Genomic DNA, 6,556 nt, shown 5'->3' on the forward strand with positions numbered 1-6,556 from the left:
ACTCACGGTGTTTTCTGTCACCGAGTGAAGTTCCTGCTGTCTTCCGAGAAGTCCTGGTCACGGTGTGCAGGAGTAGACTCCTTCTGACCGGCGCCCGGCGACGCCTTTCTCCGCGCTAGCTTCGTTAGCTTAGCAGCTAGCTGCTAGCTAGCTGCGGGAGGGGTGGAGAGACAGAGATCGGGTGATTTGCAAGTTAAATAGTACTACTAAATATGTTGAGAAAGTAATAAAGAAAGCTGCAGAACAATTTAAAAGCACACAAATAGAACGATACTTAGCTTTTTCGAAACAGCGAGCAGTCAGCGAGCAGTCACGCACGGTGAACCGGAACCGGAAGACATCCGAGCTCTTATGGCTGCAGCCACAGTGCAACAGTTGTCTGAAGTTCCCTTTGAGGACACAGGTGTTACACTCCCGTGTCACATTGCTACGGGTCGGCCACTGCCCATTGTGCCCACCATTTGGAGGTGGCAGTTGTTGAGTCGGTCCACGGTCTTTCCCACCCAGGGATGAATTCTTCCCAAAAGCTGGCAACTGCAAAGTTTGTAGTACTCTTGCTGGAGAAACCCTTGCTGTGTCAGAATGCATAGACAATGCTATTTTCCTGGCAACTCTATTTTATGAGCTCACCACTGAAAATGCTACACTTACCACTCCTTGTCTGATGTGTGTCACTGACAATCATTCTCTGTTTGATGTACTAAAATCCACAAAGCAGGTCAGAGAGAAAATACTTAGATTGCAAATGAGTAATGTTAAATAAGCTCATACACAGTAAACAAATTAAAGAGGTACTTTGGTCAGATACAAAAGCTCAACTGTCTGACAAAAAAGGCTTTCTGAAGGCATTTAGTGAAGGATTGCTGTATCACAAATGAAAAAAAGAGATATGATTATTATCAGGTCTCGTTAAAAGTGTATTATTGTCACTTAAAAAATAATGTTTTTATGCCATTTTTCTTTGGATGATCTTTAAACATAAAAAAACAATCGGACATTGTTAACATGTACACAATGTTTGTAAAACATGTTTACCACTAGGATGAACTCGTTTGTGTGTGTGTACTGTTTGAAGAGGAGAAGAAGAGACAGCTTTTCCTGTTTTGTTGAGGTGGTAAAACTAGCAAGGTCATTAAAGTGTGCCAGAGACCAAAAGGGAAAAAAAAAATATTTTGGGATTAACATCCACCACCTTGTTTTCAAGGCTGTTACTAACATGCTGTCATGTCTGTGTGATCATGTTTTTGTTTTGGTCATGTTCGTTTTGGTTTTTGGACTTTTTGTGCACTTTTGTTTTGTCACCATAGCAACCATTAGTTTTCACCTGTCACGTCACGCACCTGTTTCACATTTTGAGTCACACACCTGTTTTCGTTAATCATGTCTATAGTATTTAAGTTAATTGTTTTCAGTTTGTCGTTCTGACGACATCCCCACATTTATGCTCTGCGAATTTCTGCCTTTTTTTTCATGTCCATCGCTCACGCTGCTCCTTTTTGTCCATGCCAAAGTAAGTTTTTGTTCCATGTGTATAGTCTTTTTGGGTTTCATAGTTTGTTCTCCGCCATTGTGCGCGCTTTTCGTTTGTACTTTTTTGCTATAGTCTTTTGGTTTCATAGTTTGTTCTCCGCCACTGTGCGCGCTTTTCGTTTGTACTTTTTTTTGATATATTAAATAAATCATGTACTCATATTCCCGTCTCGCCCGAGCCAACTTTCCGTTGCATCCCGGAAAAGCAAACACCCAGGACCAAGTCATGACAGTATGTCGTCAGCAAGATAGCTTTTTCGCACGTAAGTTGGACGAGTTGGACAGTTTAGATGAGGCTTCTTGGGAGGTGCTGCGCGCCATGGAGGCAGAGACGCTGCGCTTTTTCCCGCGGGAGCGCAGGGGGATGATGTGGAGGAATGGAGGCAAGCTGGTGCCGATCGGTGCGTCACCTCTGCCACGGAAGCGCCGCCAAAGGCGAGGGACGCCAGGAAAGACTTCCGCGAGCCGGCAGGACACGCCGCTCCCACAAGCCCCTCCCCCTCCGGGCGGAAGCAAGCAGCAGCCAGCCCGGCTTCGCCCTGATGACATCACAGCCCAGGATTTTTTTTTCAATACTTTTTCTTTAGATCACCCGCCTCCAGCTAAAGACTCTAATGCCATGTCTTTGATAAAACATTATCAAAACATGTTTTTAGAAATTAGGTCTAATCAGTCCAAGCCACATCCCAGATTTCATGCCCCGCCCCCCAAGACTCAAGTCCCGCCCCCGTCACAATTTTTTTCTTTTTTTCCGCCCACACAACCCCAGGTGGGGGATAAAGAAAAACATTTGGGACAATTTAAAGGGGAAGTTTCGGCCCCCCTCCTGTCCTCCCTCCGCCCACCCCTAGAGAGAGTTCCAGACCGCAGGGAGCGCGTCTGGTATCCGCCCCTTGAAGGGGGGGCTAGGGCTGGGAATTGTTCAGGTGAGGTGGTTCAGCTTCACCATGCCAATCCACAGCCTCCAGCACGGCCGCCACCACCAGTCTTCCGACCTGCCAAGCCACAGCCTCCAGCACGGCCACCACCACCGGTCTTTCGGCATGCCAAGCCGCAACCTCCAGCTAGGCCACCTCCACCTGCACCAAAGCTACTGCCAGTAGCTTCACCACGCCAAGCTCCAGTGCTGCCAGTAGCTTCACCACGCCAAGACCCACCACGCCAAGACCCACCACGCCAAGCTCCGGTACCAGCTCCACGACGCCAAGTGCCGCCAGTCGCAGCTCCACGACGCCAAGTGCCGCCAGTCGCAGCTCCGCGACGCCAAGTGCCGCCAGTCGCAGCACCACGACGCCAAGTGCCGCCAGTCGCAGCTCCATGACGCCAAGTGCCGCCAGTCGCAGCTCAATGACGCCAAGACCCAAACCAAGACCAAGACCCGCCATGCCAAGACCAAGACCCGCCATGCCAAGACCAAGACCCGCCATGCCAAGACCAAGACTCGTCATGCCAAGACCAAGACCAAGACCCGCCATGCCAAGACCAAGACCCGCCATGCCAAGACCAAGACCCGCCATGCCAAGACCAAGACCCGCCATGCCAAGACCAAGACCAAGACCCGCCACGCCAAGACCAAGACCAAGACCCACGCCAAGACCAAGACCCACGCCGAACTTCGCCGCCTGACGCGCCACGCCGAGCTTCGCCGCCTGACTCACCACGCCAAGCCACGCCTGCCACGATGACGACACGCCTGCCTCCTCGTCGGCTACGGATATGGCCGCTACCTGGTCGCCCGCCACGCCAAGTGCGCCCACCTCTCAGTCGGCCACGAATGTGGCCAATCCCTGGGCGTCAGCCTCGCCTGCTGCAGCGGCGTTCCACTCGCCGCCGCCACTTGACTTTGCCTCGGTGGATTCGGGGCCACTTGGGCTGGCGACCCACCGCCATGTCCCCCTCCCGCCCTCCCATGACTCTTGTTAATTTTTTTTTCTTTTTGGACATCTGGTATCTGTCCTTAAGGGAGGGGCTCTGTCATGTCTGTGTGATCATGTTTTTGTTTTGGTCATGTTCGTTTTGGTTTTTGGACTTTTTGTGCACTTTTGTTTTGTCACCATAGCAACCATTAGTTTTCACCTGTTACGTCACGCACCTGTTTCACATTTTGAGTCACGCACCTGTTTTCATTAATCATGTCTATAGTATTTAAGTTCATTGTTTTCAGTTTGTCGTTCTGACGACATCCCCACATTTATGCTCTGCGAATTTCTGCCTTTTTTTTCATGTCCATCGCTCACGCTGCTCCTTTTTGTCCATGCCAAAGTAAGTTTTTGTTCCATGTGTATAGTCTTTTTGGGTTTCATAGTTTGTTCTCCGCCATTGTGCGCGCTTTTCGTTTGTACTTTTTTGCTATAGTCTTTTGGTTTCATAGTTTGTTCTCCGCCACTGTGCGCGCTTTTCGTTTGTACTTTTTTTTGATATATTAAATAAATCATGTACTCACATTCCCGTCTCGCCCGAGCCAACTTTCCGTTGCATCCCGGAAAAGCAAACACCCAGGACCAAGTCATGACACATGCCGCAGTGTTAGCCCATATTTCACCAGTCACTTAGCTAACAGAGAAATGCCTCCTATCACTTTGCACCACTTTTCCAGGTTGAGATTTGTATTTGTAACACTTAATGCGGCAAGAGAAGAAAATCTATTTTCTTTGCAGTGAATGCAACTTTACTGCCTTTATGTCAAGCAACACTTAGTAGTGATGGAAGACAACAGAGTGGGCTTAAATAAAGATGGCGCCCTAAATGTCTTATTTCCCGTTGCACAAACCAATTATGGTTACTGATGTAACGGAGGTCAGCCAGTGTGGCTGGGACATGTAAGCTTTGGTAAACCTCACTCCCGGACAACCTCAACAGGAGTGCTGGCTATTGGGTTGAGAGCCCGGGCTTTTAGCTCGGTAGCTAGCACGCTCGTCTTTCATGCCGGCAACACAGGTTTGAGTTCTGGGCGGAACAGGACAAACACAACGCAGCCGAGGGAGAGAGTACACCACCGCTACATTGTCATTAGGCTTTTGTGCTGCTACAGGCTACGATTTGACTTGTCGAAAAAGCTACTACTGACCAAGTACTACATGTGTGTATATGTGCAACAATAGGGTACAATAAGGGGGCAATACTCCAAACATCCATTTATCCCTCCTTTTTTCTACCGCTTGTCTCTCTCAGCATCGCGGGGGTGCTGGAGCCTATCCCAGCTGCACAGTAACCCTAATATCACAGTACTGCAATTGCAATTCTTATCTATTCATCGGTACTCTTATCAGTAATATATGTAATTGGTGTAAATGAAGATGTGAACATTTTTTTTTTTTTAATTGTAATTTTTTATGAGCACAAGAGGTTGTACACCACCAACATCATGTAACATCCCACAGCAGGGACGTCTTTTATCAACACCTGCTTTTTAAGTCTTAAACAAGTCAACTATGTTTCCAGTTGTTATGTCATCACCTTGATCCATCACTGTGTTTCTATTCATTACATTTAAACTCAGTATGGCACTAATGTGCAGAGAACAGATTATTTTACATGATACAGTACATCAAACTTGTCATATAAATCAATACAGTCAATTAGCATATTAGGAGGGTTTGCATTTTGTAACAATAGGAATTGTTAGTTGTGTTTATGTTGCACACAGATGAATTTGATTGACGGACAGGAGGCTACATTGAGTTTTGACAGCCAGCGACCTATGTCTGTTACTGTGTCGTTTGAACTATATATCAATAAAAATACTCCGTGAAAAAGGGTGGTGCTCGATCGTCCAGTTGTAGAGTCAAAAGACTGAAAGACATTTAAGCGAGGTGTGTTTTGATGCCACGCAAACACGGTGCGATGGAGTGACATCAAACGACGACTGAAGACCTCTCAGCCGATGCTGTATTGCTTCAAAGCAACATTATAGATTATTTTATTACTTCAATGTTTCGCTTATTTGAGTGGATTTATATTTGCCTGTGGATTACTGGATGGTTATGAGTATGGTTGATGAAGCACAAAAGCGGCGGTCGTGGGTTAAGTGGCGTTCACTTCAAACGGACACTAACTCTTAGCGTGCGTGACTCTCAGGAATTTTTGTGGAAATACTGTTGTGTTACAAACGTATGTGTAATGGTGCTTCCTTATTTGTGATCTGTGATTGATTTGTTATGTACAGCAGCATCAGCTGAACTGAATGTGACAGCGTGTCATAATTATGAAGGTCAGCTGGATAAAAAAAAAGTACTGATCACCGTACCATTTGTGCAAAATCTTCACGTTTCAGGACGACCGACCCAATTAGGAACCGGTACCAAAAAATACCGGTCCTCAGTAACCATCCTTAACTGCAAATGTACGATAATTTCTATACTGAAAGAAAACCAGTTTTCGCGATATCAATTAAACTTATTGCAGATTAAGAACACAAAAAAAAAAATCAAATACCAGAGCACATTTAATAAGAAATTACACTTTTATATTTGAATTATCTCTGCTTTTGCTAGCGTACACCCCTCCACCCACAGAGACAAAGAAAGTGGATGACAGTCAAGACAGGAGGGTTTACTCAGTACATTTCATTTCGCTATATAACGCTGCCAGCTGCTGAGACCGATGAGGAGAGTGAACACTCTTGCCACCTGTTTGGAAGTAAAATATGAACAAAACAATGTTTTGGGCCAATTTTGATTTAAATCTCAGGAAATGTGGAAAAAGGCACAAGTGTTTAGATTTTGGGTGTGTTCCGGATCAATGTCTGGAATTAGGATTTTTTTTTTTTAAGACTGGTCTGATTGCTCTTCCAATTTTTATTATTTTTAAAATATTTTAATAAGCCAGATATCGTGATCAGTATTTTTTACCCTTCCGTTTTATTATTGTGATATTTTTGTGATAATATGGTATGGATGTGACTCACATGATGATGAGAAGAATAGAGACCTGCAGTAAATACTAGACATCAACAGCAATCACAGTAAGACCCTGCCATACCTGCCGAGCTGAAACATTTTCTAACCTTGGACCCCACTCTCAAAAG

Source organism: Nerophis lumbriciformis, linkage group LG34, assembly GCF_033978685.3.
Source record: "Nerophis lumbriciformis linkage group LG34, RoL_Nlum_v2.1, whole genome shotgun sequence".
Taxonomy (NCBI): Eukaryota; Metazoa; Chordata; class Actinopteri; order Syngnathiformes; family Syngnathidae; genus Nerophis; species Nerophis lumbriciformis.